A 13,835-nucleotide genomic window follows, 5' to 3' on the forward strand; every position below is an offset into this window, starting at 1 on the left:
ACGAGCCGACTTCGGATACTCCGGACCCGTACTGCGCTCCTGTAAAGGACCCTTCCCTTTCTCTTAGCTTCTTAAATCCTTTCTGTTATTTTTAAGGTGTAAATGTGTTTGTGTGCCGGTGAATGTTTATTTTTCATCTGCTGACTTTATTATTTTTTTATGGTATAACTTCTCCCTTCTTTCTCCCTGATCGTCCGTTTTCCACCTTTTCTCTTACTTTCTTCTCTTCTGCCCTCGCTCACTCCCTAACACACACATTCACACCTTCTCCGCCTCACTCTCCCTTTCTCCCCAGGTCCTGATGGGTACAGTAGATTTTGATAAAAAGACAAACGAAGCTATCAGTAGGGCTGATGTTGAAGAATGAAGATAATAATGTTTCCATAGGTGGTGCTTCAAATGCCATTATTTCTCACTGAATATTTAAAGAGATCCCTCGGCAAAGATGGATCTGCGCGCTCCTGGGGTGTGAGCGGCTCGCTTCTCCCAGACCCCGGGGAACGTGTACGGGAGCACGTGTAAATCCCGCACCCGCCCCCTATCCCACAAACAGGGGTCCTTGCACACCCGCCAGCCCACACTCTCCCAGGTACACGAACGCGTTAGTGTGCACTTGCACACTCCTTTCCCGGAATGTGCCCGTGTTTGGAGCCGCCCGCATCCTTCTGTAACAATCTTGGCTTCTTGAAAGTCTGGGCCTCCCGGGCACCGCATGCAGTCAGGAACCTAGCGGAGCTGGCGGTCTTGGAAAGCTTTTCTCCTGGTGCGCGCCGCGTGCGCAGCAGGAAGCTCCCGGGAATGGCTTCACATGTGTTTGTTACTTGGTCTAGGTGTGATTTAAGATTAAGTGGAGGAAAAAAAAAAACCTTTCCTCCCCCGCAAAAAACACCACAACAAACAACCAAACGAAATGAACATGCAAAAAGCAGCTTCGCGATGTTTAATTAAAAATGGGCGAGCAGAGACGAATAAATTGGGGAATCTAAACTTTAATAACTTTTTTCGTTTTTTTGCGTCCTCGACGGCGTAGAGGCGGGCGTTTCGCTCTGCGCTCGGCGTCCCCTGCTAATTTCTTGTTTGTTTTCTTTCCCTCGGTGGCCCCGGGAGAGGAGATGGGAGGTGGAGAAGGGGGGGATGGGAGGAGGGGGATGGTCGGAATGGCGGGGAGAGGAGAATTGGTCTTTATTGTTGATGGCAATACATCAATTACGGGCCATTGTCTCGGTCCCAAGTTCCGTGGTTCGCTGGTGCAGGCGCCGCAGTGTCAGGGCGCTGGCGAGGCTCCGCGTGCCGCGATGCAAAGAAATACTTTACATCAATAAAAACGGAGCCAGAGTAGGGGCTAATCTTTATTTTTGTGCGTGTCGAAAGTAGGCGGCGAGCGGGAGTGAGGTGCCATTGCTGGAGTCCCTCTACACTCCCTGCTCACCCCAGAGACCTGCGCGCTCTACGGTCGCACCCTCCTAGCCCTGGGTGGAGGTGGGGTGCGGGGGGACTACTGGGGAATCCGGGTAGCGAAGTTTGGACTTGCAGGTTCCTCGAGAGGGCCTGGTACTTAGGGGCTGATCCGCAGTAGCGAATGGGGATAGTCCGAAGTGAGGCAGCAGCTGCGCTGGGGTCGCGACCTCGCGGGCGGAGAGGAACCGCACCTCGGGGAGGCGCTTGGCGAGTTTTGCAAACCCCCATCTTGGGGGATTGATGCTCGTTCCTACTAATACGTCCCCTCAGTTTTCCCAAGTCCTAGAGTGTCCTTGGTGGGTTGGCGTGGCCGAAGGTCTGTGCCCCAAGGCCGCAGGCCACAACTGGGGTCCCAGTCCTGGAGTTTCCAGGCTTCTTCGCTCAACCTCTGGTCCTAGGAAGGGTAAAGAGGGGGGAGTCAAGGTTCGCGCATTCTAAGGTCTGGTTCTTCTACCCTCAAAAGTATCTTATTTTGGCCCGATCTGACCTCGGGTCTGGGATGGGGCCTGGGATGAGGCCTTGACTGGGCCCCAGAGCCTCTTTTCCGTTTCGCTGACGCTGCTTGGCCACCCTACCACAGAAATGGAGGACGCCTCCAAGCGCTGTGCCTTCACCCCTGCTTCCTCAGTCCCCAGCTGAAGGCCCCGCTGGCCCCCGGCCGAGGCTAGGAGGGCAGTAGTGGAAGTTTCGTTTTCTTAAGCCAGGCAAAAAGCGGCGAAAAGGCGGCAGCGGCGCCCCGGGGGCGGGGGAGGAGGCACAACGATGGTATCAACATTATTGATGGGGGAACGTTCGGGGCAGGAGCCCAGAGATCAGGTTCCCAGTCCCTCCCCTGCCCGGAGGTGGGTGGGACAGAGCGGGTGGCCAGCTGTGTGTGTGTGGGGGGGGAGGGGAGGGTGTTCCTGAATGCACCCGCATTAACCACCTGGGGTTTATTTGTATTTTCCTTGTCTGAAAGTTTGCGGGGGCAGAGGGAAAAGGAGGAAGGGTTGAGGTGGCTTGTACCCTCTAGCCCTTAGGGCTCTTTACTAGGGTTGGGGTTGGGTTTGAGGTTGGAGTTAGGGCTGGAGTTGGGGGGAGGGTGCGGGGAGAGCAGGAAAAAAATGACAGGAAAAAAAAAAAGATCAAGTTTGGAAAGCCCTCCATAGATTCGGTTATTTTTCCAAACCCCGGGACTTCCCTTCCCCGGGAGTTTCAGAAACTCCTTTCCTACTGAACTGCTGTCACTCAATCCTAACCTCTCTTAGAACACTGGAGTGGCTTCGAACCCGAGGTCTGGAGCAGGCTCGGGTGGGTACCCCGCCCCTGGCCAAGTCTACGCTGTGCGCCCTCGGCGCACTCGCTCTCCAGCAGTTCAATCCCAGCAGCAAAACGCATGTTTTTGGGGGGACTCCCGCCGTCCACCAGCAAGGGCTATCTCCAGACGGGCGCCGGGTGCAGCACTAGTGACCAGGAGCCCTGGCGCCGGCTCAGGCGGGAAATCCAGCGGTGGCAAGCGGAGGGTGGGCTTGGTAACCACCCGTGCGCGCCCCAGCCAAGAGTCCCGTACTGTCTGCCGGCGGCAAAGTTCGTCTTTCTCCGCTTGGAGGGCCGTTCCTACACAGTATTTAGAAACCGACTTCGCTAGCTACTGCAAGTGCTTGAGATTTTGACTTTCCGTCCATATTTGAGCGTCTTGCACTTAAATTCACTGCGCCCCGCATGCAACAGTGCCTCGCCAAGGGGCCTCTGGGTATGAAATTCCTCCCAGAGGAAATGTCCCGATGTAGAGAAAGTGGAAAAGGCTAATCGAATTTAGAAAAAGAAAACCTTTCCTTCCTTTTGGTTAAATCCCTTTGCGGTTTTCTGAGCGCGAAAAAAAAAAAAAAAAAAAAAAATTCATCACCATGTAATAGAGTGTAGCTAATTCTTAGAATCTAGTAGTAGGATGTTCAGGAAGCCCAGCAGGGCGCACAGATTCCCACCTGCCAGCTCAAGTAGGACCTTAGTTAGGATCCAGCGCATAGTGGTTAGTTCCTGTGTCTTCTGCTGGAAATAGGTTTGAGATCTGTGGAGTCCTGTTCTCAGAGCGTGTGCATTTGGAAGAGACTGGTAGTCTGCCAGGAAACTCACTTTCATTCATAAATGAGATCCCCTCAAACGACCTCCCTATGGCACTCCTGGATGAACTAACTTAGCACATCTCTTGCAACGAAGTTTTATTTTAAAAAATTTTACGCTGCCACTTTTTCAGCAGAACTTCCATTGTTAAAGAACAGAAAAAATTCTCAGAGATGTGCATCTTGATTTTTACAAAAGAAAGTTGTGTGCGGTGAACCCTTGCTCTTCCTCAGTTTTCATGCGGGTAAAAGCACCTTTTGGTTTCTGTTTGGTGGAAATGAAATGGCAAGGTCTGGTTTCAGAACTCTTCTGGGGTACTGACACTTGGCTGTGAGCAAGGTCTGCCTGTCACTCACATTATTGATAATTTACAAACTCCACAAGTCTCAGCTGAGCGATGACTTTCATAGGGAATATTTCTCAGGGTTTCTTGCTACTGACTTTTGAGCAAAGATCTTTTGTGGTTTTTCCCTGATGGGGAGAGGTGCTTCTTGGGGCTGCAATTTGAATCACATTTGTAGCTTTACCCTGTCCCCACAATGAACTTCAATTCATCAATCCTGTTCAACGTTTTCAGTACAAACCCACATTCTTTACTTTTCAGCTCCATATGTGCAGTCAGTAAGGAAGGGGTAAAAAAAAAAGGCTGTGTGTTTGGGGGGGGATAGCCCACTCTTCTCCCTCTTCCCCTTTTCCCAGATTGACTAAACGTGCTTAATCATTGCACTATAATTTATTTCTTTCAATTTTTATCTTTGTGTCTTCAGCCACATTAACAATATTGTTCTCTCCAACTCAACGTCCAGTTTAACATAGAGTTTTACATTTAAGAGACCAACATTTCCCAACCCCAAACCCGTGTCTCCCTGTTTTCTTATGCCTTCTCAAAACAGAAGCAATTATCCCTGAAGCCATAATCCCAAACCCACACACTAATGTTAGCAACTAGCTCCACTCTTCTCTTCCTCTTCATGTTTATAAATTCTCCTTCTGTCCTGGCCTTGCCTCTTTCATCCTGGGTTTCCTCACTTCCCCAAGACTCTTTGACATGTTTTGTAGTAAATTCCAACCCTGGAGAAGATTCACCCAGAACTTTGCTCAGGGTGTAATGCATGTAACTTTTGCTGAGAACTGGGCCCAGGTCTTGCTGTGGACTTTGCTCAGGCTGTAATGGATGCCTGGGAACTAAACAAGGGAAGATGCCAGCACATTCCTCCTTCTCCAATCAAAGCAAAATGATTTCAAGATAACTGGGGTGCAGCCCACATTTTCCAGGTTTGTTTTTGTTTCCTCTTTCTTTGCTGGACCCCATAGCACCTTCCGTTTGGGAGAACAGTGATGAATAACCCAGTGCCTATTATCTCCACCCCCTGGACAATCTCTCCTCTACAGATCTCACGTATTTGCAGTGAACTTGCTTGATTCCACATGTGCTACTTGGGAGTTGAGCGTGCAGACTCACAGTCAGGTTATTTGGGTGTGCATTCTGGCTCTGCCATTTAACACTGGCCAGGAAACAAAGCCCTAGGCTTGCCTCTGCAGATCCGGGAGCCTTGTTCAAATTAAGATCGCCACTTTGGGAGGCCGAGGCGGGCGGATCACGAGGTCAGGAGATCAAGACCATCCTGGCTAACACCGTGAAACCTGTCTCTACTAAAAATACAAAAAGCCTGAGCGTGGTGGCACTCGCCTATAGTCCCAGCTACTCAGGAAGCTGAGGCAGGAGAATCACTTGGACCCAGGAGGCGGAGGTTGCAGTGAGCTGAGATTGCACCACTGCACTCTGTCTCAAAAAAAAAAAAGAAAAATTAAGATTGCTACCCTCCGTTTTCTGCATCTTAAAATGTAGCCAAGGGAAAAGAAGCATAGTGCTTAAGAGCATCTAACAAGGATTTGGCTTTGCCTCCTACCAGCAGTGTGACCTCTATATGTCTCCAACAGTTTCTTGGTCTGTTAAATGAAGGTAATTATCATCCATATTTCACAGAGTTCTGGAGGGTTAAAAGAGTTAATATGTGTGAAGAATTTAGAATAGTGGCCGGCATATAATGAACACGTTATAGGTGTGAACTATTATTGTTATTACTTCTCAAGGTGGTTGTGAGAATCAAATGATATCCTATGGTTAAGGTATCATTCTGTATTCACCCATCCATTTATTCATTCACGTCACAGAGGTACGTGCTAGGCATGGGATATATTTTCCTTACTTACAAGCAATTAATCAAATGTTATTTGCTGAGAGCGTGTTACTGCCTGGCTCAGTGTTGGGGGTGAAGGGAACAGTGTAATGGAAAGAATAAAAGCATTGCTTGATCTTAGGTAATTTCTAAGATTCGAACGGGTGGTTCTGGCTAGTAGAGAAATTTGAGAATAGAGCAAGTTGTGCATGAGCCAAAGCATCCTTGTGCCTATGGGTTGCCTGGGTGAGGGACAGACCATCTTCATGCTTCTAGAAGGTTTAGAAGCACCAGTGGACATGTAAGTGGCGTTTTGCTCAGGTGCCAGCCTGTATTCACTTGGTTATTTTATTTGGTTCACTTAAAACAAAAAATAGTGTAGTTTTCTGAATTGTGCAAAAAAAGAAAAAAAAAAAAAAACAGGTGCCGTTTTTTTGGGCGGCGTGGGGGGGAGTGGGAACCTGTAAGGTTTAAACCACTTACGGTCTCATAGGCCTCACTTTTCTGGCAATTTTACTTCCCATTTTGTCAGACTGTAAAAATTAGTCATGTTTATTACAATAGAGCAATCTGTAGCTAAATCTAAGAGTTGGAATGGAAACTCCTCCCATCACCCTGTCCTGCCCTTAAACGTGTGTATCTCCTGTATCTGCATTCAGACCCTGCAATAAGTGCTGCATGGACCAGCTCATTATTGGCATGATAGCCATGTTGTCACCAAATCTAATTTAACATTTGCAGGCAGAAGGCACAGTTCCCTTGTGAAACCCACTCCCGTGTGCTTTCAGATTAAAACACTTTTTATGGTCAGAATCTGGAAAATGAATGAAAATCTGAGCAAAAATACCTGTTACCTACCAGTGGAGTTGTGTAAAATGAGAGAGACAGTAGCATCTGTGTAGTTTTCAATGTAATCACGGCTTCCCTGGGAAGCATCTGACAGCAAATGTAGTTTAAGACATTTGCAGATGTCCCAGCAACTGGAGGGTGAGGTTTCTTCCTGGTGTTGGGGTAGCAGACTTGATGTAATCTGTCGCTCCATGTCCTTCTCCTCAAAAATAGTGCTTGGGAGCCCTCGGGGGCTTTATTTGGAGGCTCTTAGGAGCTTGGCAGTATGTAAATTACGTGTGAGTGTCCTTCGGAGTCCCCAGTGGTCACAGTCAGAGGGATTTAAACATGATTTAGCATTTCAGATGATTTGTAGGAGCACGGGAGCCAGCCAGTGTGGTGGGGATCACCAAGGCTGGCTTGCTCACCATCATGTTAAATAGATTTTCATGTCACGGCTGCTGGGTTTGGTCCAGACCCCTGCACCAATCCATAAGCAAGCCCACGTTAGTGGGTGGCCTTCCAGATTTCTTTACTCTGTTAGAGAGTTCTGAGATTTTGCAAAAGAAACTATTTTATAACTTTTAAAACTATTGTTCAATCCATAGTGCTCTTTCACCTTTTCATACATTCATTCATTTATTCTCTTATACTTTGACTTAACCAATATTTATTGAGCACCTACTATATAGCAGTCAATATTATAGGCATCTAGGATATAATGGTGATCTTGGAAGGCCTCTGAGGAAGTGACTGGAGCATTGAGATATGAATGATGAGAAGGTATGAACTGTGCCAAGATTTGGGAAATATTCCAGGACAAGAACAGAACAAGTGCAAAGATCCTGAGGTGGGAATGAGGGCAGAGAAGTGGGCTTCTTTTTTATTTTCCTTTTTCCTCCTTTTTCCTTGTTATTATACTTTCAGGAGCATTAAAAAAGTTAAATTTCCTTTTTCAAAACTGGTTTTTGCAATTGCATAGAAAACAGTTTCATTCAGTGGAGTACTACTCAGCAATATAAAAGGAATGAAGTACTGATACTTGCAATGATGTAGGTAAATCTGAGAAGTATTATGCTTAGTAACAGAAGCCAGTAGCGAGAGAGTACACACAGTGTAATTCCATTTATGTGTAATTCCATTTATGTAAAATTCCCAGAAAATGCAAATGAATCCATAGGGGCAGAAAGCAAATTAGTGGTTTCATGGTTGCCTGGAGTGGAAGAGGAGGGAGGGAGAGATTGTCAAGGGGCACAGGGAAATTCTGCAGGGTGATAGAAGTGTTTGTTATCTTGATTGTACTTATGGTTTTACAGTTATATACCTACTTCAAAACTGATCAAGCTTGGCATGGTGGCTCATGCCTATAATTCCAGCACTTTGGGAAGCCGAGGCAGGCAGATTCCTTGAGCCCAGGAGTTTGAGACCAGCCTGGGCAACGTAGTGAGACCCTATCTCTACAAAAAAATTAAAAATTAGCCAAGCAGGGTAGCGTGCCCCTTTAGTACCAGCTACTTGGGAGGCTGAGGTGGGAGGATTGCTTGAGTCCAGGAGGCAGAGGAACTGATCAAATTGTACATTTGACCAATGTGCTGTTCAGTGTATTTCCACAATATCTTGATAAAATTGAAAAGTTAAGTTTCTCATTTTGCAAACTGTTTGGAAATGGCCGTTGTACATAAAGAATTTAAAGGGAAAAGGAAAATTGCCACTGTCATCTTTAAGCATTTGAACCCTAAAAGTTCTCGGGGGCCTGGTTGTGTTTTGATCTGAGAACAAAGCTAGGGTGGGGACAGGATGGGGCTGGCACTGAGCCACCTACATTGACTCTGGAGAGAGCATAAAGTTTTCCTTGTGTTTCTGAGTAGTAGTAACTCCTTCTGTTATTCTGCCTGGAGACGAAAAGACTTTTGGCTGTCAGGTACTAATCTAGTCTCACAATCAAATGCCCTGTCTGTGGTGAGAGTAAAGGCCAAAGCCCCTAGTGGCAGACATATACAGGGGGAATTCAAGGTCTGAAGCTGGACCAACATGACACAGAACACCCAAACGGACATAACTCACCATTGGATGATTCTTTTGGTATGCTGTGGATCGGTTGTGGTGAAAGACCAATTGGTTTTCTTTTTTTTTCCAAATGTATCATGGACCAATATTTTGGGGAATACATTAGAACAATATTACTTGAAAAAAATGAAATAGAAAACAGGGTCACAGAAAAACATTACTCCAAAATTGTATGATGGATTTAGCAACCAAGAAATTATTCTGGCAAAGTGCCAAAGTAAGTTCTCAATGCTTACTTTCAGTTTCTGTAGTTATGGTGTTGCAGATGGATTACAAACTCATGGATCACAATGGTCCATGGACCAGAGTTTGAGTAGCTCTGAAATAGTCCAGAACCTCACAGCCATTTTACCCACCAGGTGAGTAGTTAGATGTTTCCCCTTAGTGCTCAAGGTGGCTGGGTATGACCTGGGACAGCCAGAGTCCCCCAGGGCCAGTTGCTTGGGTCACAGGAGCTTCTAGCTTTCATCACAGTGAGCCACACAGATGTTAATACTTGTCTATGTAGAAAAGGTTAGGAAGCACCAGAGAGCAGTGGGTTTAACATTTTAGTGAGCACAACAATTAGAAAGATGGGCAGGGGGAACTTGGAAAAAAAAAAAAAAAAAAGCATGTTTCTGAACTGCAGCCTCCAAGAGTCTAATCCAGCTAATCCAGGAATCTGCATTTTCATCAATACCCTAGTTACACCAAAGTTGACTCCAATGGGTGTGTTCCAAGGGCTTCATTTTCAGAAGTACTTGTGTGGACATAGTGGAGTTAGGTCAGTGGTGGGGATTTTCTAAGCGTACACATTTATTTCTTTCTACAAGTTACATTTAAGACCAGGAATTAAACTGACGGTTGCTTCTGTCGGGGTTCTTAGCTTCAGCAACAGAAACTGGTTAATTTAAACACTGAGAGGCCGGATGAATTGGCTCTCGCCGGCAATCCCGGTGCTTTGGGAGGGCAAGGTTGGAGGATTGCTTGAGGCCAAGAGTTCAAGACCAGCCTGGGCAACATAATGAGACTGAGTGCGTACAAAAAAATAAAAATAAAAAAGTAACCACGTGTGGTGGTGCATTTGGACGGGGCCCTGCCTCCGTCACACTCCTAGCCCAGCCCAGCTCAGCCACGCGTGTTGGAGAGTTGCTAGGGAGACTCATCGGGTGTCATCTGCCCTCAGCAGACCCCTGGGATGTTTACAGAAAAAAAGGGAGGGAGAAGGTATTGGCTTTTTACTGCACACTTTCCAGGACTCCAGCTGAGTACAGTCCCCCCTTTAGCTCAACATATTCCCCCAAGAACTCTATCAAATGTTTCTGTTTTTCCCATTTTACAGAGCAGAAAACTGAGACGCATGAGCAATTTCCCTGAAGTCATGAAGCCTTGGAGTTGCTTGATGCTTAAAACCAGGTCTCATGACATTTTTATGAGAAAACAAAAACTACATGATAACAAAAAAGGCTTCAAGTTTTAGGAAGCCCAGGTGCAAAAGGATTTGGGGCAGGACTCTGGAGTTCCCAGCGTTGGCCTGCTCTGGGTCCCTGTTTTGGTTTAAGATGTTAGGAAGATACAGTATGAGGGTGCAGACTCATTAAAATCTCAGGAACTGTAGTTGCTTTGTATTTTTTTATGGGTGGTCTTTAAATGCCTTTGATTTAGAACTGATGAAACTGATGGAGAGCCTAGAGCAAAGCTAACTCCACCCCAGTGGATGAAACTGTCTTTGAACCTCTGATTCTGGATGAGTTCATGACTGATGCCGGCCGCCAGTGTGTGTGACCCCTATCCTGCAATCCTGCTTTTAGTATGATTTAGTAGTTAGGATAGGCAGGAACCTCTGTATCTTCTCTTTGCCCCAGTGAGTGTGGTTGAAAAGTAGTATGAATATAGGAGAAAGGGGCAGGATTTGGGAAAAGAATGCCTGAGTTAAAACTCTTATTCTGTTTATTAGCAGCGGGATTTTCCCAAGTTTCTTAATCTGGTAGAGCTTCATTTTCCTCCTATGTTGTAAACTGAGTGACTTTATCTGGGTAGTCACCAGCTGGGGGGCGGGTGTGGCCAGAGGCCACCAGACTGTCAGCCCCACATGGGCAGGGCACATGGTAGGCATTCGAGAAATAATTATCGAATGGGTGAATCCAGAGAGCGAAAGGATGCTCTGGTCCATCTATGCACACTCTAACATGCTGACAGATGCTAGCAGCCTTGGATTCTTACCACAGAGCAGTATCTCAGACTTTAGTGCATTCACAGATAACCTGGGGAGCTTGTTAGAATGAAGATTCTGAATTGCAAGGTCCAGGGTGGGGCCCGAGATTCTGAATTCCTTAATGAGCTCTAGGGTGCTGCTGTGGCTGTGGGTCACGGACCACTCTTTGTGTAGTGAGGGTGTAAATGAGTGGCCAGTGAGTCCACAAGTCGTGTGTGGTTGAGTGGAGTAGGGCAGGAGTCACCTTGACTAGTGATTTTCCAATAGGAGCATGACTCAGTTCTCCAGCCCATCCCGTATCAAGAAACATCCCTAGTCTGACAACACAGGACTGTGAGCGAAGAAAGAGCACACCCTCTGTTTTCCCCTGCAGCAGTGAGGGCATCCTGGCCATGCTACTTCTCGTTTGCCATATTTGGTGAACATGATGGCTCTGATTCTCTGGTATTGTGAGTCACCAGCCCATGGCACCAGCATTAATTGCCATGAATACTTGTTAGAGATGGTGAGTGTCCAGTGCCAGGCATAGGTTGGTATGTGATAGGCACTCAGGAAACAATAGCAGCTGTGATGAGGATGATGATAGTGATGATGATTATTTTATGAAGTCCTTTCACATCTCATTTAGTGTTCTCAGGAACCCAATGACATGGGTAATAATTGTGCAGTGTTTATCTCTAGATCCTGGATGTACCAGGGTTGTTCCCATCTCCACACCTTTGCTGGGAGCAATGGTTTTCAGATGGGAGCAACTTCCATCCCCAGGGACATTTCACAATATCTGGAGACATTTTGGGTTGTCATGACTGAGGGGTGCTACTGGCACCTAGTGGGTGGAGACTGGGGAGACTGCTGAACACCCTACACTGCACAGGACAGCCCCCCAAAAGCAAATAATTAGGCCACAAATGTTAACAGTGCTGAGAGTGGGAAACCCTGCCTCAGATGGTTCTTCCTATAGAGATTACTCCCCTAGTTCTACCGTGGAATATTCTATAAGCGTGCTAAGCTGACTTTGGAGTGAAAATGTGTTATGATGTTATTGTCCTAATTTTTAAGGCCTAGAGTCTCTTAGTGGTATAAGTTTAAACTAGAGGCCTGCAGAGGCTTTCTCACTGTCCTTTCACTGTATTCCCCCCACCCCCACCTTTATAGTAGGGACGTGGGAGGGGCAACAATTTCATATTCCCGTTTAAGATGTGATGGAGGGTTGGAGAAAGGAGCCCCCGTGGGTATATGCTTGTGTCATCAATTTCAGAACTAGACCACAGTTCTTTGGTCACTGTCTACCCTCCCTAACCAAGACCAGCAGGGGATGCCGGCCCAGACAAGGAGGCAGAATTCTTGGGCCCACCTTGGCTGTAACATCCACAGCAGTTTTGTTTTTTCCAAACACAGCAAAAGGGACCAAAAAAAAAAAAAAAAAAAGCATTGTAAGGAACTAGTTTGGCAAAATAATGCCTTTTCCTCTCCAAAAAAATAAAGAAGGGCTTGATGAGGTATGGCCTCCCTCTAGGAATTTAATTTGGAATGGATTTTGACAGCATGTGGGTTTTTGCACCACCTTCCCGAGAGCCAGGAGCTGCTACAAAACCTCCAGCAGCATTCCCCATTCCACACAATGCACAGGAATAAAATGCAGTGATCCTTAGAGGTGGCCTGGCCAGTACCCGTGAGCCTAGGAAAAATTTTTTTTTTTTTTTTGAGATGGAATCTTACTCTGTCACCCAGGCTGGAGTGCAGTGGCACAATCTTAGCTCATTGCAACCTTCACTTCCCGGGTTCAAGCAATTCTCCTGTCTACGCCTCCTGAGTAGCTAGAATTACAGGCACTGCCACCATGCCTGGCAAATTTTTGTATTTTTAGTAGAGATGGGTTTTCACGATGTTGTCCAGGCTGGTCTCGAACTCCTGACCTCAAGTGATCCACCCACTTTGGCCTCCCAAAGTGCTGGGATTACAGACATGAACCACCGCACCCAGCCGAGAAAACCTTTTGAACAACATGAGGAAATGTCTGTTGGGAAGCCGAGTGCAGATGGCAGGCAGGGAGCACGTTGCCTCCTGGAAATGGTTCTTTTGCTGCGAGCTCATGCAGGAGATGTTTATCAGAGAGGAGTAGCCGGCCCACAAAGGGACAAGCCTCTATTCTGTCTCTAGCAGCCTTTTATTGCTAGTGATAGCTGCCATCAGTGTCTGGCCTGAGGAATGGTCATGCTTGCAGGCACCTCTGTCAAGCATCCTATTGATCTGTGCTTCCTCTTCTCTGGCACACGCGAAGAGTAGTAAAAAAGTCAGATACTGCTGGCTGGGGTGGGTGGTGGTGTGGGCTCACCCGGGTGAGCTTGTGCGTGGTCATCCTCACAGCTGCCCTCCCTCCAGAACCGCAGATCCTCACCATACTGGCCCCACAGACACAAGCCCAGCTCACGGTGCCCCCTCAGGAAGATGCATGCCTTTTCTGTTTTTCTTCCTCATTGAAGTGGTGGCGGTGATTCATTTTTCTACCATTGACACGTTACATGTCTGTTAAATAGGACTGAAAGCAATTAATCTGGAGCAGAACACCTGAATATCCCATTCATAAATAATTGTTTTTCTTGGTGTCCCAGCATCGGTGTGTGAGGGAAGATTTACAAGCCTAAAGCCTATAGGCCAAACTCATAGAAAAAAAGTGTGGACCCAATCCTCTGACTGTACACATGAGATTAAATGGCCATGATTCATAGATTGCCATAAGCACGCGGGGGACATTTTTATGGCATGTTCGTAAGTGTTTATAATGTAGAAGAGACAGCCTCCACCACCAGCCCCAACCAGGGCATAAAACCCATCTTCCAAATAAAAAAACAAAGGCACTTTAGCAAAAGTTCTGTTGTGTGACTGTTAAAATGGTAGAGAAAAGTCTGTTGAGCATAGGGCAGGCTGAAATTAGAGTCTGAAAGTGTGTGTGTTTGGAAGGAAGGGCATCTCTGGAGCAATATTGCTGAGTTGTTGCTGCATGGTTA

Source organism: Trachypithecus francoisi, unplaced genomic scaffold (assembly GCF_009764315.1).
Source record: "Trachypithecus francoisi isolate TF-2019V2 unplaced genomic scaffold, Tfra_2.0 Lachesis_group10, whole genome shotgun sequence".
Taxonomy (NCBI): Eukaryota; Metazoa; Chordata; class Mammalia; order Primates; family Cercopithecidae; genus Trachypithecus; species Trachypithecus francoisi.